This window comes from Zonotrichia leucophrys, chromosome 14 (genome assembly GCF_028769735.1).
Source record: "Zonotrichia leucophrys gambelii isolate GWCS_2022_RI chromosome 14, RI_Zleu_2.0, whole genome shotgun sequence".
Lineage (NCBI taxonomy): Eukaryota > Metazoa > Chordata > Aves > Passeriformes > Passerellidae > Zonotrichia > Zonotrichia leucophrys.
In genome coordinates, this window is record NC_088184.1 from 4,177,196 (window position 1) to 4,201,486 (window position 24,291).

The 24,291-nt window shown below is 37.3% G+C and overlaps 1 protein-coding gene across 27 annotated transcripts in view; it reads left to right on the forward strand.

The window, feature by feature from the left end:
* The window catches only part of RBFOX1 (RNA binding fox-1 homolog 1), a 1,152,005-nt gene that overhangs the window by 809,384 nt on the left and 318,330 nt on the right, over nucleotides 1–24,291 (forward strand). The gene's annotated exons all lie outside the window — the stretch shown is intronic.

Genomic DNA, 24,291 nt, shown 5'->3' on the forward strand with positions numbered 1-24,291 from the left:
GGCTCAGTTACAAAGCGAATGCTGCATCACTTGTGGCTGCTCAGAATTTGCTTTCTTTGTAAGAAATGAAACAATCTTAATGTGATTAAAACTTCTAATGTATGTTACTTAACCCAGTTGCTTTTATACTAATTGTCACAGTCTGTCTTGGCTTTTCAAGTTCCTGGCAATTGACAACTGCAGATAAAGAAATAGATATTTTGTTCCTATTTCTGTGATTTTATATTCAGCATTGTTCTGATTCTTTGCAGCAAAATCTGCTCACCTTGAAAATAATGTTGTGTTGTGGCATATATCTATTGAATTAGTAAAGCTATTAACCTGTGTATCCATCCAGGTTTTGATACAGAATGTTTTATTTCTTAGCAAAACAAATCCACAAAGAAATCACTGAACAAATCTGCATACTTAAAAGCTTTTCTGTGTTCCTCTTCAAAGCCTGTACATCTTCTGGGAAAATATTTTAAACTAATCTCATTTGACAATCTATTTATTTATTTAATTTAAATGTATGTAAAAATAGACAAGTGTGCAGCTAATCTGGGCCACCTCTGCAAAACAGGCTGCAGAGGAGCAGCACTGAATTCTCAGAGATATTATCAGAAATCACTCCTTCTCTTTCTAAATCACTCGTGGTTCATGCTGTAAATCTGCCTTTATGCTCTCTTCTCATTTCTCTTGACCCTCCACTGTATCTTGGTAACTTCTGCAAAAGGCACTGCATGCAGACTTTGAAGTTTGTTTTTTCAGTGCTTTGACCTGTGCTATCGTTTCGGGAGCTCACCAATCACCGAGCCTTATGATTTTGTCTTTTTCTTTTTTTCTGGGTTCTGTAGTACAAGTCCCTTGAATTTTCACTGGTGTGTCTGTGCCTGACTGCTGCTGGTTTTTAACCCTTACCACCATTCCATAGTGAAGCTGAATTTCGTTCTCCTTTTAGATCTATAAATCAGATCTCTCAGTTGCAGCAGTGGGTCTTTCATTCACTTTGTGCTGTGCTGTAAGAGTTGCCATCATCCTAAGGAGAGGCACAGTAAATATGTGAGGAAAAGCCCTTCTTTCCTATATGCACACTGAGGTGAAAGGATGTGCATTATTGTGTATTATTCTGTTTCTCTGTGGCACAGGCTCAAAAGGTTTGAAATCCAGGTATCTTCTCCCTCCCCAAGCCTAGGAGTCATTGTTAATTTGAAAATTCAGTGTAATACATTTTCTTGCACGTAGCCATGAAGATTTCTATCACTTTTAGTGCACTGTATTTTTTATTTTTGATGAAATTTTCGAGTTATTCTTTTTAGAGATGTATATAAATACTTTAAGCAGAACAGCCATAGTAACAAGCCGTTTCTGATGGTACCAATTCCTGGTTTTAAAAACTCCTAGTAATTCATATAAAGGTTTCAGTAATTAATATTTCACTTTTAAAAGTGTGTTCATTCCATTTTTATTTAGTCCTTTCTACTCACATTATATGATGTCTGTTTTGTTCTGGTTTTCTGATTTGCAGAATTCTTTAAACAGTCCCTCTCTTTTGGCACTTCTATACCTGAGTATTCTTCCCATTTGCAACTGAACTTTTCTAGTGTAAATTTTTTGTATAAAATCTCAAGATTAGTAGGAAGAAGCAGAGAATAAACAGTTTTTAATTGTAGCAGAACGTTATTAATTTGTGGGTTTTTATGGAAATAGAGGATTTATATTCATAGATTATTTTTTTCCTGAAATGTTATGTTTTTTTACTCTATACATTGTGGCCATGCATAGGTAGCTAAGATGCAGCATATGGAAAAGATGCTGTAGGTAAACAAGAGACTTTCAGTAGATGTAGGTGCAAGGTATAAACTCACAGTAGCACTTGAAATGCTTTCTCCTGACATCACATCAATTTTTTATGTAATTATAAAAAGCTTCTCAGCAATATTATTAAAATTTAAAGTAGCCAACTTGTGTGAAAATATAATCTTCCCTTTTTAAAGGGCTTAAAATTAACCTATTACTTTGACTGAGATTTTTTCAGACTATTCACTCATTTATGTGGCAGTGCTTACCTGTTGTTTCATTTCGTGTGTAACACAGAAACATTTTGGATATTTACAAAGTAAAAGAAAAATTTGATTTCTTCCCATCCTCTACTGTCTTACTTAGACATTATCTTGGAACAGTTTGATGTCTTTTTTTGTTTTAATTCTACTGATGACAGTGGTTTCCATTTCCTTTTATTGCAAGCTGAACATGTTTAGCTAACTTAAAGCATTGTGCAGGAGTGCAGGGCACAGGCACTAATTCACTCTGTTGAATGGAACAGTCTTGATTAGGTGCTGTTTTTTAAATACTTTTTTCAATATTTTAAAAAGTAGAGAAAGATTTTAGTATTGTTAACCCTGTCAAAGGAAATGCATATTTGTTGACACCCTACGCAATTAAATGATGTTTGTATTTATATTTTCCTTCTTCCCTGGACAAAGGAGATGTTTTTTTGGTCTGGTACTTTATGCATAAGAATCAGTGTGCTGTAGGAATCAGAGTTCAGCAATGTCAGAGTTCACACTGACCAAGAAACTTTGAAGGCTTTCAGGCATTTCTGATTTAGGAACTAGTGAAACCAAAAGGGAATATATTCTCTCTGAGGGGTACAGACCCATCTATATCTGCTGCTGCTGCAATTTACTACTCATTTCTCCCCAAAATGAGATGGTTGCAGTGACTCAGGGTGCTCTGGATCACTGCAGGTGATGATTCCCATTTCCTGTGTAACTCAGCTCCCCAGAGCTGATGGGGTTTGCTCAGAGGGTAGCAAATATTGGCGTTGGGGTTTTTCCAGTTAGAGGGTTCTGAAGCTGCTGACTCGTGCTTAGTGTGGAACTTTTGGTGGCTGAAAGCTGAGCCTGCTCCCAGTCTTTCAGAGCCCCCTCTTTCTGTACATTGTTCCTCCTCCTCTTTTCCATACTTTGAAAAATAAACCCAGTTTGTCCACATGACAGCACAGGCAGCTGCTTGATTCCCCAGCAAACAGTTCCATGGCTGGCTGTTTTCCATCTGGTTGTTCAGTTCCCACCGACCTCATGTTCAATTTTCATATTCTGAGTTAGAAGTCGAGCATTTAAAGTAACTACATGTCATGAAAAAAATCAAATGTTGTAGGAAAAGCTGGAACAAAATCATTGGTAAATATATTTTTAAAATAAAAATTGTTAGCTTTCCACTCTTTCTTCTATTCTACAATGCTAGACTAAAATTACCTTAATGTACCATAATAGAGTTTGATAAATTTTATAAACATCTAATTAATGTCTGCTTAGTCAGAGTAGTGCTTCATTCCTGTCAGTCTGCTGTTCTTTTTAATAATAGGGAATGAGTTGTCAGAGATTTTGTGTATATTTAGCAGAGATTTTTTTCAGTAGCAGCTTCAGAATGATACTTGATCAAACAAGGCAGAAAGCATGTCAGCAAAAGAAATTTGGTATTTTTCCCAAAACTAGAGTAGGCAGATACAGAGAAACAGATTGAAAAAAAATGTGTATGCAATAGCAACAAGATAATTTCTTCTGGCAATAGGACACTGTTTTGACAACTCTGTAGAATAAAGCTTTTGGGTCCAATATAGAGAATTGTACTTGTCTGAATTAGCAAAATGTTCCTTAAATGAACATCTGGGAAGAAGTCTGGAAGAAAAAAGAAACAGACTCTAGCACAAATTTAATCTGGATATTTAGGAATTTAAACTCCTTTATTGTTGCATTTCTGGTGCCTCTCCTATTTAGAGCATCCTAATACACATACAGGAGTGTGTGTCAGATCCCATATTCAAAAGCAGATGGTATTTTATTCAGCTGACCAAGGTCTGCATGTTTTTGTGCACCAAATGTGTGCAGGCACAGAGTGTGCCTTGCTCCTGGCTCGGGGAAGGGTTTCATTTCCAGCCCAACTTGTGCTCCTTGTGTGCTCAGTGCTGCAGGACACCTTGGAAAAGGCTTTTTATTCTAGAGGAAATGAGAACCCTAAACAGATGTGAAGATGACTAAAATTATAAAGGAGCAAAACCTTAGAATTTTTTTAAATTGCAGTAAGGAACAAATACAATGCTCATAGTTTTTGGGGGGTAACTTGACATACTGTGTATTTTGTAGCATTGAAATGGTGTGCATTAAGCAGAGGATTGTTCTCTTCAATGAGGATTTCCAAAAATGCCCTGGACTAAGACAAAATGCACTGCTGAGTGTGCCCAAAGAGTTACAGACAGTGAGATCCAGCATGAGCTAAGCTGAAAGAATAAAAGACTGCTGAAAACAGTCAGAGGAACACTTCAGCAGTATAGATTTTATTGCATAGAATTATTGAGTAATCAAAGTATTTAGATCCTATTAGTTAGGAAAAAATCAAACATATTAGCAGAAAAGCTGCGGATTTCTTCAGAGTCAGTGATTCCCATTCTACTTTCCACTGAGACTTTGAATAAAACATGCAGCTTCATCCTCTGCATCTGACTGCCTGACCACTGATGTTGAATAAATGTGTACCTTTTATTATTAACACAGAAAAATACAAAATGATTTCATAATAGAGTATGCTGGTGTGAACAGTAAGGATCTTCAAGGGTACCTGGCTCAATAAACCTGAGTAATGAAGTATTGCAGTTTATAAATCTACAGTCTTGATGGCTAAAGTAAAAGGACTGACAGAGGTGTTGAATCAAAATAGGATTACAATTAGTTATAGAGGAATCTAAGACAATTCTCAGTAGGTTGTCTTTATGCCTCTATTGGAACACACACATACTTGGCTTAAAATGATATGTATAATACCTCATGTTGTGATGACAAAGCTAAAAATCACACTAGCATGCAAAGCATGAAGACATTCAGCAAAATCATCTTTTTTAGTATGAAGGGAGAAATGAAACAGAAGAGAAAAGGAATTCCAGTTCAGAATATTTGACAGTAACTTTTGGTCATTGGGTATGATCAATTCTCGAAGGATTTTGTTGCCCTGCTATGGTATTTTGTAGAACATCATTCTGTTGTTGATGTGGGGTAAGAATGGCAAGAGAACAAATCAGGATGATGCTCTGTTATGTCCATCAGTGCAGATAGGCAAGCAAGCCAGTTTTGGTTTGTAAAAACACTGTACATTCCTTTAGAGACTGTCACATATAAGTGTTTGATGAAACTGAATTTAAACAGGATCAAATTTAGCTTAAGCATCAAGAATATATTTATTATCATTACTAATTCTTGCAGCAGAACCAGTGCATTTTGTGTAAGGCAGCATGACTGACTTACTCTGCTCTCTTTTGAAGTTGCATTATATGTTCTGTATAGTTTAATTGCCAAATCTGCTCTCCCCCCTTCCTTTAGCAGGGAGTCACACTTGTCCAATTAACCTTATCTTCATCGTGTCCCCCTTAATAACCCTGCTTTCCATCAGAGCTCTGAGTGAGCTGTGTGGGTGTCTCTGTCAGTGCAGGGATGTGTGAGAGGAAAGAATTGAACAAAGGCTGCATGGAATGGGGCTGGGTGAGCAGGTTAGAGCCCTCCTGTTGTCCCAAGATTATTGGCTCCTAGTGGAAATCCTTCCTGAGCACCTCTTGTGGGACTGGTGGGTTTGCAGAACCTCAGCTGCTGTGGAGGCAGAGGAATGAACAAGTCCTGAAGATTTTTTTGGACAGTTGAGGAACCTTGTTTGTGTCTTGAGATTAATATCTTGATGTGTTCCTTTTGGGTGTTTATTCCAGTGAAGTGTGCCTGCTGGAGAAGCTGTCATAGTCCCTAAGTCAAAATTTCCTTATCTTTTCACAGCAATGTGCAAGTGCCACTGGGCTGGATTTACCTTTTATACCTAGTTAGGCTGTCTCACAGTTTAATCAACAGAAGGGGATGTTTACTAATCAAAGTCTGGGTATCTAGTCACATCTTTTGATGTCTTTCCATATGACTTCCTTTTCCCCTTCTGCTCCTGGATTGAGATTCCTTGCTTGCCAAAGAGTTGAATCTGTGTTTGGATCCCTGTCATAGCCTAGGATGGGAATCCACCTGTTCTTACTGCAGCCAGAAAGCTGAAGGCCAACATTCCTGCAGAAATGACTGCTTTTAAAAAGGTTTCCAATACACTGGGTAAATTTTTCCCATCAGGATGGCAGCTGTGTCATGGGTTGGACCCAGCTAGAAGCCAAATTCCCTCTCACTCTCCACCTCAGGGAAAAACTGGAGTGAGAAAGCTGATGAAACAGCAGGAAAACATAGAGGTCAAACAGCAGGAAAACATAGACATCACTTCTTGATCACTGTCACAGACACAGTAGACTTGCCTTGGAAGAAATGACATAATTTATTGTCAATTATCATTTCTGCCAATTCAATATGTCAATTTAATTTCTGGTTCAGGTAGTGGAAAACAAAACCAAGGCCCCTTTTTGTTATCAGCACAAGTTAAACTCCCTCTCTTCAGCAAGGCAGTGAGTGACATGGAGGGATTGCAGTCAGGACACAGGAGATTTTCTCTTCAGCTCCTTCTCATTCTTGCTGTGGTCCCTGGGTGTTCCTACATGGGAAAAACACAGATTTAAGTCAGCCAAATACATCAGACTAAGTCTGATCATTGGCATTTCAAGTTTTCTTCACACATTGTTGTGTTTGTAGAGTTTTGTGCATTTCATCTTTTGTGATATGAATATATATAATATACAGGGACTCCTTTTATAGGGGGAAAGCTGATATATGTTTGAATTTTACTTTTCAGTGAGCTTCTCCTCAAATATAATTACAGGAATTCGAGGAAGGATAAAATGTGACAACATATTTGTGAATTGTGAGATTTAACAGAGACTGAAGTAGATCTTATTATTGATGTGCTTCCTGCTTCATTAAATTCCCCTTAAGGTTTGCAGCATGGATATGGATCATTTGCAATAATAATTATGCAGTGATCGATTGATTGTGTCTGACATTGTACTTGTCACCTTGAAATGCAAAAACCATTTATTTTCCAGGGTGTGAACATTCCTCTCTAACATCAGACACCAGCATGCACCAGTTGGTGTTAGAGAGGGATGCATTTGATAAAGCTGGGAACTTCATCTTCACCTTTACCTAAAATGAAGTGCCACTTGTCATTTTACAAAAATGGAAATTGCCCAACCAGCAATGGTTGTAGATTAGGAAGCACAGTCTAAGTTCAGAGGGGTTGTTAAAATGGAATGTTTGTATTTTAGTGGGTTCCTGTGTGTTACAAAATGGGGGTTTCAATAAGGCTGTGGTGAGATGGGATGCAATGAGCACATGTAGATAAAACTGAGGTCTCTGCTTTGGGAACTGGTGTGTGTCTGTCTGCCTCACTGAGACCTTGATTCACAACAGTATTAACTGGAAAATCAGCAAAAAAAAATGCTTCCACTGTAGCAATTCTCTGAGTAAAATGCTGTACATTTCATGTTTTGAGTGGTGTAATCATCATGACAATGTAATCTTCCTTTTATTAAGAATATTTGTAGCAATGAATGAAACTCTGTCCTTTGGGCTTTCAGAATTTTGTTTCTATTGAAGTTGCAGTGAAGCAGCTGCTTGGTGGCTGCAGTTAAAGTGAAGTTAATCTGTGCTTTCTCAACTAATATTAAAGCAACAGCCAAGGGAAATGTTGTTTCTACATATTCCACTTGGAAATTTTGCAGAGCATCCATTTTTATGGAATGGGAAGTGAAGACCAAAACTATGTTTGGTGAGATGAGGTTTGATTAAAAAGTGACTTTTTCAAAACCAAAAGCTGGCTTTAGATTGCATCAAACCAAATATTTATTATTACTTTAATTTGAGATTTCAACTTTTATTCGGAGGCCTAGTTTACCTGAGCTTTGCTGAGATGCTGCATTTCATTTACTGAGCTTTGGGTTGTTATAATCAGGATTTTTAAAACAGTTGTATGGCTTTTTTAAATGAAAAACCTCCAATTATAAGGTTGTCAACATTCTTTAGGGTGAAATGTTGTGCAGATTATTTTATTCCCTCCAAGGGTGAACACAGATAAGCATATAAATTGGAATTTGGAAATATTTAATATATTGATTCTCATACAACCAATTTGAAGAGTAACTGCAGTGCTAATGGTAATGTGGCAACGTTGATTGTACTGCTGATTTAAAAATTAGCAACTCTAGGTTTTATTTTTATGGATACTGAAAAGAGCTTACAATACTGCTTTAAGAGTGTGATGTAAGAAAAATAATTCAATTTTTTTCTTAAAACAGTTTTTTTTTGCTTAACGCATGTGTAAGATAACTGAAACACCTAACCCAAAGAAAGGTTTCAGCTGTGCTGTTTTCAGCTGAAAATATCCCAAATCAGTGGTATGAATTTGTAGAAGAATCTGAGATAAATTGCCCCACCTGGTAACACACCCAAGATATCCCGTTCTTGCCCATTGAGTTGTAATTGGAATATACAATTACAATTAATTTTTTCTTTCAGTCTATGAGAATTGAATGAGAAACTCCTAATTATAAATGCAAAGCCCAGCTGGAATTTTTTACTTATTTCCCATGTTCTTTATCCAGAGAAATCTGAGGGAACTTTGTTTTGTGAGGAACACTCACAATGGCCACGAGTGTTTTTCCAGTTGTACCTTCACACTCCAGTCTTGTCTGGAAATGCAGCATCCCAGCAACACCAGGAACAGCAGAGGAAGGAGAAAAAAATAAATGCCACTGAAAGGGAAGGGAAATGAAGGAAAGAGGGATCTAGGGGCTGAAATGAAAGGAGAATATTTAAGATAAAAACAGTCACTGTCCTTTTCAGTTAAATGTGAAGGAATTGTGTCCTCTTGACATCACTAAGGTTCAGCTTCTAAAGCAACCCACAGGGTAAACTTATTTTTTGTCTTCATGTGTTTCACACCCTATTTGCTGTCACAGAATTTGGAGTAACTCTGCAATACTGTTGATAATAATGTTTAATATTATTAATGTCTTTACTGTGCTATGCTTTGGTTGTAGATATAGATGGCACCACCCTCTCAGATGAGGCAAATTAGTTCCAACAGAGACCATTCTACAAAATCTTTATTTTTTGGCGAGTGTCATTTTGGCTGAAAGGCAATTAAAAGCTTGCTGTAGAAAAGTGTCTGTTTTACCCTCCTGGTGGGACTTGGTTGCAATTCTTTGATTTGGATGTTTAGGAGTCAGAGTGTTTTGGTTAGTTTTCTCTTTTCCTGTGTGTATGGCAACATGTTTGATGACTCTATGGGCAGCAACAGGATAATAATAATACTAGGATGCAAATTTTGATTTGTATGTTGGATAATTCCTCATGAGAAGTAGGACAAGTAGAAGAGGTTACTCTCAAGCAAGGAAAGAAAGCTGATCTAACACAAAGACAAAATTACAAATGCTTTAGGAAAAAGGTGCTGGAGACAAATGAGGAATGTGGAATTAAGTCTTGTAAAGACTAGGAAGGTAATTTAGTAATACATACAGGCCTAGCTGAGGTGGCATAAAACATCTCATTCTACAGCTCACGTGTGAGGAATCCTGTGGTGTGATGCAGTGATGTGTTACTGGCACTTGTAAAAGTTCCTTATGCACTTCTGTTTCTTACTATTCATTATTTATGTGTGTGTTAAACATTTACTCTCTTATTTCAGAAGGTTATCATATGCTATTAATGTAAAACTGCACAGTGAAAGTGAAGATAACAATCCTGTTTTAAGTTAATATATGGATGTTCACAGCCAGTGAACAAATTCTTAATTTAAATTGGTTTATAAAAAGCAATTATAAACAGACAAGTCAAATTTATCTCTTAGCTATAAAAACCACACACAAGTGAGCCACATGTTCAATTGGAATTTTTCCTGCTGAAAAGCAAGCCTGTTCGTGTCTTATTCTGTTGGACATGGAGAAATTAATATTTACTCATGTTTTGCAGCAGTGTATTACACACTGAAGATTTTATTTTTTTTCCTATGATACTACTGAAGTAATATGGTTCAGTCATCTTTTAAATGAAGAGACTCCAAATTACTTTAGAGGTATGTCTTATCAGGGAACAAATTTAATAATCTTATCAGAGCCAAATAAGCAAAACATGACCAAGAAATCTTGTTTCTATTTTTTTAAAATGCACATTATTTAACTGGATAAATATTTTAATGCAGCTTCCCTTATGGAGAACTCAGCACACACAGCTTCACATGCGCTAGTGTTATTGTAATCAGTCCTTTCAGTCTCGTTACATTGACTTTGTTCAATTCAAACCCAACATTTTGCACAGCAAGACAGGTCTGTGAGATGAGTTGTTTTGGATATGATTGCCTGTATGGGAATCTTGTTTTCACATAGATTTTACGTATGTTAATAGTTCTGCTCATTTGGAACTATTTCATGTAAATGCCACCATGCTGCTGCTTTTCAGATGAGCTGCTCTTCAACAGAATAGTCCCAAACAGTAAAAATTATTGGGATTTCATTAGGGAAGCTGAAGAAATTACAGCTGGTTTGATTATCACTAAATTATGAATATAAATTGGAAAAAAAATGCTGGGCTGAATAGCAAAGAATAGCCAAGGAGTTGGAGGATAGGCCTGAGAAGATTTGTCAGTGTCACCTGATCACAGCACAGCATCACTTATCAAATTGTGTTCATCCCTGATGGTTTATTGTGAATTGCTGATTTTTGGAACCACATGTGAGGTCCTAAAAAAACCCAAATGTTTTGAGCAAAAGATACTTGTGTGGCATGAGAGGTGATTCCTGGACACCCCATTTAGAAATCCCACTGGAGAAGTTTATAATTGATTTCTTTAAATGTCCCTCATCTCTATTTAGGAAGAATTTCAGATAAAAACCTTAAATCTGTGCACTGGGTATGGTGTGAGGCAGGAACACCTTTTCCACCAAGGGAAATCCTGATCCTTGCTCCACAATTTCACTCCTTCTTAGCCAGCAAATCAATTTTTCTTTCAGTCATTTTCACCTCCGATTGTGAGGTTCTGCTAGGTGATTGCTCCCGTTCAGTTTCTCAGTCATCTCCAGTGTTTTGAGTCCAACGTGATGATTCCATTATTTTGGTATTCATATCCAGTTTTTTGTCAGGATGCCAAACTTCTCTCTGAAGTACTCAGGTCACAAATGGGGAAAAATATTTTCAAATAGGTTATATCCTTGATGATTCTAAATGAAATGTAGTGTAATGTAATTTAAGGTAGGAATTAAAGTGTGTAAACTTTGGGAATTGTTTTTCTTTTTTTTATGCAAGCAATAGAGACTGCTTGTCCAAAATTCAAAATGCAAATTTCCAAAAATGGATGGTGCTCACCCATGGGAATTAGGAAGTGCTTTGTAATATATTGTTTCTCTCTTGTAGATTGCAACCTGGTTAAGAATAATGATTTTTATATGCAGTAATACATCTAGATCCACTTGTAATTCTTAAGTTACATGTAGTACTCTAGGAAAATAAATATTTCATTACTAGGTGTCAGACTTATGGGCTAATTAACATTTCAGCAATGATAGAAGTAGTGTCATTAGCTCTACTCATTGAACTATGCAGAGTGTTGTTCCTCTCTACTGTGGAATTTCTGCAATGGAAATGAATAGACAGAATTATTAACAGTTCCATGTTGGGGTTGAATAGGAGGAGTCCAGTTTATGAGATTGCAGAACACAGAGAAACTTCCATAAAGCCAGTTCAGGGCCCAAGGAGTCAGTGGTGAGTGTGTGGGAAGTCTCTGAATGCCAAGAGCATTTTTCAGACCAATTAGCAAAATAATATCTGATCTCTCTTGGTGACGAGGAGGAACCCTGGCAGTGCATGAGACTGAGATGTCTGAGTGTCAGCTGATGTTAAATGCTTTATCTTTTAAGGAAAGGACTTGCAGCTAAAGCACCTGGGGTCCAACTCCAAAAGGGTAGTACTCCCAAGTTTAAATATTTAATGCTTGTTTTTCAGCTTTCATCTGTTTGCTGATGTGTTTGCTTGCATCAAACTCGTGTTGTAGGAATTGTCTAGGAAGGATTGAGGGGAAGATAAATGGGAGGAAAATGACACAAAATCCAGGGCTTGAATTAGGCTCTCCAGTAGCAAGTTGGCTTTCCAACTCCATAATAAAGTTCAAGGTAGCAATATTTTTGTCCTGCTGTCTCCTTTGAGACAGGTGCAGAAGCCTTGTGGCAATATAAAGCACAATACCAAACTGTTCAGTGATTGATTTGGACAGTTCAGGATCCAACATGGTTGTTAGGGCAAAATTAGCTACAGCAGAGAAATACCCAAAGTAAAAGACTGCAGACTGTGGGGCTCTTCCCAGTGAACCCAGATGTGTGATTGAGCCTGGAGAGGTTTAAAAAGGAGGGGAATTCTATCCTTTCATTTGGAGATTTCTGTCACAATTACAATGCTGTACAAATCTGTCAATGGCATTTACTTTCTGTCTTTCCTGCTGGGTACATTGCACATTGAACACAGAGATTTTCAGAGATAAAGTTACAGCAATCTTCTGTGGAGTTTTTGCATGAGGATGGATAGTTCTGTCCAGTGATCCACTGTGAGCAGTTTTTAATGTCAATTTTTGCAGTTTAATAATTGCGCCATTAGACCACAGAGCTGTCAGTATGTAAAGTCATTTATAAAAGGAAGGAAGCTGGCATTCTGTATAATAACAAGTATCAATGCAGATTTTTAGATTTTTTTAATTTTTTCTTTTTTTACTCAGAGCATTGTGGCTTCAGCTTTTACCACCGAGTATCATTGGGATTATTTCAAGCAAGCAAAATATTGGATAGCTCTTCTCAGTTTGTTAGAGAATAATTTGTTTTCCATTGACAAAAACATATACAAAGCTTTATTTCCATTGATGTAAGCAATCATTAATAATGGGGACAAGTATTGGATTATTCTGGATACATCAGTTCTTCCAGGTGTATCTTACAAGAGGCATATTTCAGAAAAAAGCTAGGTTTCAAATAGTATCTACAAGCTCAGAAATCTGCTAGCTTTAAATATTTTAGACTGCAGGGAAAGCAATGATCAGGCTAAAAAAGGAGCACAAAATGCAACTTAATCTGAGCATTAAGGCTTTGTATTTGATTATAATAAGAAGTACCTGAAATGCTTATCACTGGTTGTTCCAAAGGGTTAAAGTATTTGCAGCCTAAACCTGCATTATGCAAAGTAATTTATTAATTTACATGTATTTCTATGTGATAGCAGGTCAGTGAGGCATATTTCTCTGATCTACTGTGCATAATAAGTGCATGAAATATCTATTCCACAGTGCCTTTGGACTTCACAGGAACAGTCCCATTTTGAAATACTGTGGCTAATCTAAAACTATACAGCTGAACAGAAAACCAAAACCAGTCCCAAATATGAATAAATGATTTGCTACTTAATATGTCAGTGTTTTTTGTCAGGTTGATAACATTAGGCTCAGCTGCATTCAATTCTAAACCCTGCAATATTTGAAGCCTGATATTGTGCCTCACTAAATTTAATACATGGACCTCAGTAATAGAGGAAATCACTTTAGCACTTGGCAGTTTGTAATGCTGTATAAAATTGACTGCCCTGCAAACACAATAGTGATAATAAAAATTGTGGTCAGTAGGGGGGTGTAATGCATTTTCCAGCCTCAGCAAAGGTCCAGAGGAGATTTATTGAGATTTTGCTGTTTGGGTGAGGATCAATAGAGCTTCGTTAATAATTTGTTCGAAGGGCACCCTTCAGGGATATGACATTTTACTTTAAAACTTGGATAATTTGGAAAGCATGCCTGGTGATAACCATGTCAAGTCCCTGTGTTTCGTGGGCATGGATTTTTGCATTCAGCTTGTGGGAGCACTTACTTGCCCAGCAATTACATTTGAAATCATTCAATATATGAAGCAGGCCAGTATTGATAACAAGATTCCACATTTTCTAATGCAACTCTTAAGAAACAATCCCAAACTCATTCTCAAGCCCTCCATTTTGTCTGTTGTTTTCTCCTGTAAGCAGAGAACCTTTAAACATCAGTCTGTGATCTCTTGGTGGTACATAATCTTCATGAATATCTGGAGTTACACACTTATTTTCATGACTGTAGAATTCGATTTCATGAGAATTCACCCCTTTACTTTCCTAGTGCTGGCAGGACTGCATAATAACTATTAGGTTGGCTTAGATATCTGTACTTCTTTTACATTTTCCTAAAAGAAACTTCACTTTCTGGGCTAAGCAAGCCTTCTTTTTCTGCCAGCAACTTTTGATGGACACTGCTGTTTGTAACGCAACAAAAATTTGTCATCACTTGCAGCTGGAACACAGGGACAGGGTAGAGCAGAAGGATTTATTTCCAATGAGCATGCACAAAGTAAGATTTATGACTTTTGCAGCTCTGATGACGTTCCTTACACAGTTGCTGAGCTACAGCAAATTAAAGGATCCAGGAATACTGAGGGGTGTGTTTTTGTAATGAGGGAAAAGAGACAGAAGCAATAAGAAGATAATTAAGGTAACAACTTGTGAAAAATTAAAGTGTTTCTGTCTTTCATTTTTGAATCTCTGAGCATAAACTTTGTAGTTGTTAATTTAATTGCTGATGTTCTCTGTATCCCTGAAGAATATTAAGGATTAATCATCTGGTTCATTCCAACAAGAGATAAGGCCTAAGTGAATTGAAATTTTACCAATTTAACCCTCTCTCCCTTCTAATATGACATGATTAACATTCTTCAATTAACAACACATAATTATTCTAAAGGCCTCATTGCACTTACTCCATTTTTCAGTTTCAGGTTGCCCTTTGCAGGTATTTCAAAACTGAATAGAAGGCAGGCTATATTTTTGTTCTGTATTATTGGTCACTTAAATCCAGCCAAATTACAAGAATTGAGATTTTTAACTTCTTTTGCTGCTTTTTTCCCCCTGAATGATCTCTATGAGCACGTCCTGAAAATCAGTTCTGATTAGCTGAATATTTTCTTGAAGGTTTCTCTTTAAGGATAGTCAAGTATGTCTTTTCCAGCCTTTGCCAATCTGAAAAAATTTCCGTAATTATTTGTGGCAGAATACTGATTTACAGAACTAGCAATTTCATTGAGCACTAGAATTCAGAGTTTTTCATTTAAATATTACTACATAATGTATTGTTTAATTTTTTAAAATAAAGGATAACAACATTATTTACATTCCAAGGCATTGGTTTTGAGCAACACTCAGTAAAAATGCAGCACTTTTATGCAACCTGGTGTTTACTGAAGTGCTTTCCAGCATCTTTCAGTGGGTAAATAGTCAAGAGCTGCCTTGTGTCTCATGGATAATCAAGTAGCTGTTAGTAAGGAACCATTAATTTATGGCAAAATAAGACAAAACAAAACTAGATAGGAAGAAAATACATCTGTTTTCCTTCTAAAAGCAAGGAAGTATGGGAAGTTTACTGATTTATAGAGTTATAGTTCTAGAATTGTAGATTTATAGCACTACATGAAAACATTACTGTTTTTCTTTTAAAAGGAAAATGTTGTTTCTTCCCTACCTAGTGCTTAAAAAAATCCAATTTTTTTTCCTCTTTAAGCCTTGTGAACCTTTAAATACCAATTACTTTCCATTTAAATTTTAATGGAGCAGATGCCTGATAACCATGAATATTCCTGCTGTATTTCTCAGGGTTCTGTGCTGTGAAAATCTGGGATATTTCATGTTAGGGACATGATGAGTCCATTGTAAGACTGGACCTCTCCAGTTTTCAGTCCATCTCCAGGTATCAGCCTGAAGTGCTTTCTCCTGCACCTCAAGCAAAACTGGGAGAAATTAATCACAATTATGTTCTTTCATGCATTAAAGCTGCAGGACTTTATTGAAAACTACTAAAATCAGCTATGATATGCAGGGCTACAGAAGGGGGAGAAGTCTAACTTGCTAAAAAATACAATCAAGGATGATTGTGTTAGAGAAATATTATCAGGGAGAGAGTTGTGTGTGTGTGTACACATATGTACATGTTTATATATTAATACATTTATACGTACTAACTTAAATTAATGCATTTATATGTACTAACGCAATACGTACAATATTAATACATTTATATGTACTAACTTAATACATATAAATATATTTATATGTACGAACTTAATACATATAATATTAATAAATTTATATGTACTAACTAAATACATTTCTATGTACTAACTTAAAAGACATCCAGATTTTTCTTTTTCAGAAACAAACAAAACATCATCTTCTGTACTTTTGTAAAAAGGAGACTGATATCTTTAGGGAACTGAAACATGCTATCTTTTCATGGGTCAGAAAATTGTTTCCCAACAATTAAACACAGTCTTTATTTTGTTGTTTTTAGAAGTTCATGGTCACTTGATGATCCTGACAGGTAGGGAAAGGATGCCCAGAGATAGCAGTGGTTCTCTCCACTGCTGCATTTTTAAAAATGTGTCAGGGCTGAATTGTTTGAAATTTTGCTCAAGAGGAAAGAATACAACCAGTGGAATAATCAGCAAGTGAAATGACTTCGACCCCAGGCACTACCTGTCTCTGCAAATTCCTGCCCTGGGTCCCTCCTTGCAGCAGGCAGGCAGGCAGGAGTCTCAGAATGTGAATGTTAAATGTGAGGGATGCCTTGGACACTGCTGTTGGTGTATCTGTGTGTGCAGCTGTGCTTCCTGAGGTCAGGGTGTGCTCAGGGAGCTGGGCTGGGCAGCACAGCCCGAGCTCTGCCAGCATCCCAGGGAAAGCCTCAAACCAGGATGGCCATTACCCTGCTCAGCCAGCGCCTCTTCCCTTCCCTGCTCCCTCTGCAAGGCACCCAGCAAAACAAGAAGCAAACTTTTTGTCCCATTTTTTTCATCTGCCTTCCACATTGGTCACTATTTTGGGGCTCAGCACCTGTTCACTCTTTTTTTAGAAGCATGGATGAGCACCACTTCCTAAAATGAGCACAGGACCTGTGCCAGTAAATCCCCTCTGGAAGTTTCAAAACCTTTTTCAGAATCTTTCCTTCAATTTAACCATATCTGCTTTCTTTGAATTAGCAAAGGAATCTCTTTTCTCAATGAAAGCGAAAACAATTCTTTTGTTTAATCAAAGGATGGCAAACAGAGATGCTTCACTCATTTTGACAGCTGTGATATGCAGGATGTGACCCTAGCCAAGGCAGTGATAATAATCATTTAAAAATCAGTCAATATTACAGAAGTAACTATGATAAAAGAGAGATCCTTATTTAAAATAAGTTAATATGAAAAATGAAACATGAATTAGGAACTTCAATCACTTTTCTGCAACAGAAAGCATGTGAACACTGCGGATGTGCACAGGGAGAAATAACTTCAGAGGAGAATAACTCCTGATTTTTTTTTTTAATGTGTTTTGTTTATTTGTTCCATAGTTGGGTATAGTTTCAGATTTATCAGAGAAAAGCCATAGGAAGACCACTAAATCACAGACTTAATTGCAGTTTCTTCCTCTGTCAGCTTTTGGGGAGCCAGGTGCTCTGTGGTGTAAGCAATGCTGAGAGTACTCATTAGCAAGGGGAACATCCCAGGGGGTTGCTCCTGGCCTGCAGCCCCCACCAGGACCTGCAGCCTAAGATCTATGGCATCCTTAGGTATTTTATACTTTATTTTACCTCTCACAACAGGCCCCAGCCTCTCCTGGTTACTACTGTGCTGTGTTACTCTAATGCATGAAGGCAACTGCTTTGCTCTGGGAGGACTGCTGAAAATTTTCATCATAGAAGCAGCCTCTGAGGTCTGGTTTAATTTATTCTGAGAAACTCTGCAGAGAAATCTACTAGTTAGTGAAAAAAAAAAAAAACAGTTATGTATGCTCTGTAATGTACTGTGTGTTGGGGGAAAAGAGTGAAAAATCCTGCCCTGTTCAACTGCTTGGCTACTTGAAAAATATGAGGAAAGAGAAAATAAGATAGACAACTGAATCTGTAGTTGCTTGAAATAAAAGACTCCTGTATTGTTCTGTACTTTTGTCAGCAAACACCCTCAGATTTGGGCACTTTATTTCTGCTGAAACAATTTCTGCAGCACCACAAAGTCATATAGGCTCCTGCACATTGGTAAACTTATTTGTGGGGTAAAAATAAGCACAGGACTGGAATATTCAGCTGAATGACAGCTTGTCAAACCTTCAGCAATTCAGGGTTTACTCAGCCACTGCCCTCTCCATCTGCCCTGGGGAGGGAACGTGCTTGTGACCATGGACCAGATGGAAATCCTGCCCAATTCATCACCTGCAGAGCTGCTTGGGATGGGGTCCCAGGGTCAGTGCAATGGGCTTTCATGATGAGTTTTGGTACTAGGACAATTTATTGCTCAAGTTTAGAGTGTACTGAAAAAAAGGAGCAGTGTTTGGCTGAAATTCATGTTTGATCTGGATGGGGAAGTCTTTTTGTAGAACTTGTGTTGGCATTTACTCAAGGGACAGGAATCACCTGAATAACAAATCCAGGTGAATGCAGAGAATTTATCTGTCTTCCACTGTTTCCCTTTCTCTGGGTTTACCTTTATTTCCTTATTTAGTTGTTTGTCAGTACCTTTATTTCCTTATTTAGTTATTTATCTCTTGGTTTGGAACATCAGTATGCATTTAACACACTGGAACCCATATTTGATGCACTTGATTACAAATAAGGATGCACTTAAATTTTCAGGTGTGCAGTGATCTGATTTCCTCTGTGCAGACAGACCCCTACAGACCTGAAATACTTTCTGCAGTAGGATTGCAAAGGCAGTATAATTCCAAGTAAGATAAATGCAATGTTAAAGTTCTGACATGCAGAATTTAGGTAAATCCCAGCTTTACTTCCTTGTTTGATGCCTGTGAGCTGTGGCCCATCCACGTGCTCCGAAATTTCAAGGGTTTGGTATTGATTCAGTGATAAATTATTAATTATATGGGTTTCTTCATTTCTTTTGTCACTGGCAATACATGCTAAGCATGTACCTTGCTGCTGGTAGAAGTTTACGACTTCATATCAAACAAAAAGCAACTGAATATAGATATAAAAACTAACTGATTCCACAGGTGAAGTGGTAAAAACTCACTTATACACTGTGATCTGTCAGAAGCATGTGGTATTCAGACTGGAAAATATGACATTTCTTCTCTAGCATCTTTCTCTAAAGATGACTTCATATGCAACTTAAGGAAAATAAAACCCAAACAAAAAGGAAATAATATATTTTTAATTAAAATAACAATTCAAATTTTATTTGAATTAAGTAATAACTCAATGTGAGTATGACAATTAAGATGTAGATGTCTTTTAAAAGTCTGATTTATAAAGGTTTTTTCTTAATTATCACTGGGTAATTTATCCATTAGTATTTCTCTCACTGCAAATGTCCAGGAGAAAGCAGGGTCAGTATTTTCAAATGGTTGTTTCTGGTAGCATGAGCCTTGCAGCTCTAGGATACTCAGTTTCAAAGGTATGGCCATGTATTGAATATATTGCATTTAATTTTGAAGCGTTATTCACCATTTTTAATTTAGCAATAACAGAGTAAGTGTCTGTAACCTCTGGTTTGGTCTCAAACAATTTACTGAATATATGCAGATTAATGAAATTTAATTAGCCAGTGGAAAACTGTTTTCATTAATTTGTGGGAAATGCTGTTTAACAGATGACAAATGTGTCTGTATTAAGTGTGACTGTATTCAGTTGAGCTGCTGTTGATTTTTTTCTTTTGAAATCGTTCAGAAATTGAGAAATTGCACTGACAAAAGGACAGAGAGGTGAAACTCAGGTTTTAATCGCACAGGATGATGTGTGCAAGGATGTTTGGCTGTACAAAAGCTGGGCCAAAGAGGGGATTTGTGGTGCTCCCTGTGTTCCCAAGGCAAGGGGTCCCACTGAAGGGGACCAGGAAGGTCTCAGGTTCTCCCTCATTATCTACAAACGTTTTCATCTTTTAAAGGCTGAACAAATGCTCACTATTTTGAAATATTTTGGGGCTCAGCACCCATTCACCCCTTTTTTAGAAGCATTGATGAGCAGCACCTCCTAAAATGAGCACAGCACCTGTGCCAGTAGATCCCCTTGGCTTGAACACCAAGGCTGGCCCTTGAATTTCACATGCCAGAGACAACAAGGGCTGGCCAGTTCAGTTCTGCCCCAGCCCACTTCAGTAACCACTTTGGCAAAAAAAATGAAGTTTAAAGTGTCAGTAAAGAGTGCTGTTAAATCTAACAAAGCCTTTCAGACTGTGGGAGCCACTCCAGGTCGTTCACATTAACACAGGTTCCTTGTTGGTTGGGCTGTGGAGCAAGAAAGCTTTGAGCTAAGGATAATTTCTGTGTTAAATGCACACTGCTAGCCAGATTTAATTACATCAGATAAAAGATGACTAAATTTCCCTCTAGTAATTAATATGCATTTCTAGAGCAGTTTGTATCTTACATAAAGCAGCAGTGCCTATAGTCCAAAAACATAACAGTGGATAGTTATTTCAGCTGACCAGCAATGCAGATAAATACATAAAAATGGGAATGGCAAAAAAAGGTATGAAAATAAAGAGCTTTCTATGAGGAGAAAATACAGCACAGTATTCAATTCTTCCCTTGCAGAATTATCAATTTTCCCTCTGACCATGGTAACTGATATTTTGAACAGAAATTGAGGTCTGCAATTCTGGGTTTTGAATCTAGTGGATATAAGGGGTTGTTTGTTTGGTTTTGAGGTTTGTTTGTTGGCTGCTTGTTTTTGTTTTGTTTTTTTTGTTGTTTAATTTTTTGCTTTTTGGAGTTTTTTTACCAATTCAGGCATAGAATTCTGGTTTTACTTTTTGACAGGGCCTGTTACACTTTTATAAGAGTTTCAAAGTCATCAAACAGCAATTTTGTACTGATGACAGTTTCTAGATTTTTTACTGTAATAAGCAACCTACATTGCAAAATATGACATCATGATGATGTCAGAGAAAAATCAGTAATTTTATCACATGTAATTGAGTAATCAAACAAAGGTATCACTGCATGAATATGTTACAGTATCACCAGGTTAATTAAGAAGAGGAGGAATGAAATCCATACCAGAGGGATTAAATTCTCCTTAGTGTGTTACTGTAAATAGCAAAAGATGTTTGAGATAGGAATGCTATAGGAGCATCAACTTACTTTTGCTGTTACCTAATTTATAGATATATGTCCAAGGATGCTACATCACACACAATGTGGATAAAAGCTGTACAGTATAACTGAAGCAATATAATTTAATTAAATCTTTTGGCTTGTGTTGTGCTTTGTTTGCATTGAGTATCTTGTAGCATTGCATTCTTCAGTGATCACATCACTGCAGTGATAAAATAGCTGCAAAATTATTCACTTGTCTACATCTGCTTTTATTAAGTGTTTAAATTTTTTTGCTTTTATCTGCAAAATCCAGAGTTAGTCACCTGCATGCATTGAGCAGTGCATAATCAGAACACACTAAAATGGATGTAACAAACAGTGTCAGGTGTGTTTAATATCAGTACACATCAAAGTGTCCCAAGTCCTACCCCTATAGCTTAGAGAGGAATTAGGAACATTTGATATCTGTGATAAATTCAGAACTAAGAATTTGGGATAGAAGGTTTTATACAGCTTTTAAAACTAAGAGCAGTGCTTGTTCTTTTCGAGGTACAGCCACTGGATTCCAGTCAGTAATGCAGAGATTGCTCTTTCTGCCTGGCTCTGTGGTTTTGAGCTGTCTCTTCTTTAGCAGATCGTGCAGAGCAGCCCACAGGTTTTCTTTTGAGGGATAGGGGACAAATTTTATAGCTTAAAATAAGTTCACATCACATTTTCACATTTGAAAAAGGGTACATTGCATACTTTTAACTATCTAACTCACTGTCATAGAATAATGTGGATGTCAAAAGCTTGCATAGTTCAAAATCCATTTGATAAACATGGAAAACAAGTTGTGATGCATTATTTAAACAGAAGTGATTGAAACAGATCAGTGCAGGTAAAAAAGCATCACAGGGAAGTCCATTATATTGTTCCTTATTTCTCACTCTCCAAACTTTCCAAGCCTTAGACAAATCTGGAGACAGAATTGTGGGACTCTTTTATTTGGTAAGACACAGCACAGCTGCTGATGTGTTATGTCCCTGTGTGTGGCAGTGCAGGAATGAAGGGTGTTTGTCACATTTTACTTGCAGACAGACCAGATGAAGAAACTTGAGCTCAGGGAAATGCTGCCTATTTCTGGCACACCTTGCTGTATAGGGAGAGTTTCCATCCATCCAAAAGGGAAACACTGGGATATTTTTTAGGGTCATCATGGTGATGCTCTGATGTTGGTCTGGAGAGGTTTATGCAAAGCAGAGGTGCAGCTTTATGTTTAATGTTAAAAATACAAACCATCAAACACAAATTGTACATCCTGCTGCATCACCCTCCTTAATCTGCTTGAAACAATCTGACTTGCAGAAACTTCAGGGCAAAGAGGGAGAGAACCTGATTTGGTCCCAAAACAGGAGTCATTAACCTTGAGCACTGAGTCACTGAACTTGAGGTGAGCAATGCGGCTTCATCTCCTCTAATCTAACAGATCCTGTCTTGGCAGTCTCTGGTGGTGATTTCCCCAAACACCAATGAAGCCGTGGAGAACAGCATTAAGAAAAAAGAGAGATAAAATAGAAAATAGAGGAATCTAGACTTGTATTGCTGATATACCCAGCTTTTACATCTCACACTAGGTCATTTTAACACACACCACCATATCTGACCTGCTGGTGATTAATTAGGAATAAATTCAAGGATCAGTTTCATTATTCTGAAATGCAGTCAGTGTTTATTCTATCTGTGCTAATAAATATATAAAAGAGCCACTATTGTGGGAAGATAATTTGAACAGCAAGCAGTTTGTTTCACAAGAAAAACACACACACTAAAAGATATATATGTGTGTGTATGTGTGTGTGTGCGCGTATATATACGCTAGGTGTTTTATATATATATTAGGTGGTATGGATTTTTAAACATATCTGGGGTCTTTATTTGAGAATGATTTCTGAGAATACTGAATGTGGTCTCTAGATTCGAACTGCACAGGAGGAAAACCAGCAAAATAGATTTCCAGTGAAAGTCACCAGTCTCCAAAAATAAAATGCATGTTAAAATGTTTAATGCTAACAGTATCTTTGGTTCAAAGTCTAAATATCTTGACTTCTTAGACAGCAGGGAAAATCTAGGTGTGTTGTTTTGCTCACAGTTCAAAAATGCAGACTGTGTTTCTGCTTTACCTGCAGAAAGTGTTATTCTGGCAAACTGTGTGTGCGTTAGGTCATGCAGTGATACAGCTTGTTTAGACCTGGAACAACCAGAGGAATTCAAACCACGTCCTTGCCTTCAGTTTTATTATAGTTGATTATTCACTAAATATTCAGAGGCTTCAGTGTCATTAAGAGCATATAACCAAAATGACATGGGCAGTATTATCCTCATCAGCGCAGGTTAATGAAAGGAAACTCAGCTGGGTTAATGATAGGAAACTCATCTGATCATCTCTTCAGGAGTCTCAGGCGCTGCAGAGCCTTCCCTCATGCATATGTGCAGTGTGACAGGCAGCTCTGAGGAGCTCTGGGCTCGGGGATGGAAGCAGGACCATGTGCTTGGTCATTAAATACATTCCTAGCACAAACTCAGGCCCTGGGAATGTGTGTAGTGCAAGATGCCGTCTCAATTTGAACATGAATTATGGGTAAACAGAAGTTTGTGTACCATGCACAGTGTTATAATATGGAATCAAAAGGAATTTTGTGCACAAACTGCTCAATGGTATATTCAGAGTACTTGTACACTGTGGTTTTGTTAGGGGTGGTGAAGTTGTGCTGAATGAATGAGGCCTAAAGAGCAGGGATCTGCAGATCCTGTGCCAGGCTGAGATCAGGGGGCAGCTGATGGCAGAGGCATCAAAAGAATTCTGCATCTTGCCATCAATGTCATGCCCCTGATCTGGAGTAAGAACACAAATTTATTTATGCTTTTCCACTAAGGATGTGTGTCTTTAGAAACATCTTTCTTACTTGGGGGAAAATGTTGTGGGGATGAACCCTCTCCCTTTGCCCTATCCTGTACTAAAATTTAAGTCCTCTTTTAGTTCTTTTAACACATGTATTTTAAGCACAGAGAATATATTTATGTCCTCTGAAAGGCAGACTCATCTAGAAGTTCCCTCTACACTCTTGTCTCAGTGAAGTACCACTGAAAGAAAATAAATTTAATCAGTATTTTATGTGAAATTCATCAGCATTTCAAGACAATAAGCCATATTTCCTGTTAAGGTTGGACTTTTTTCTATCCC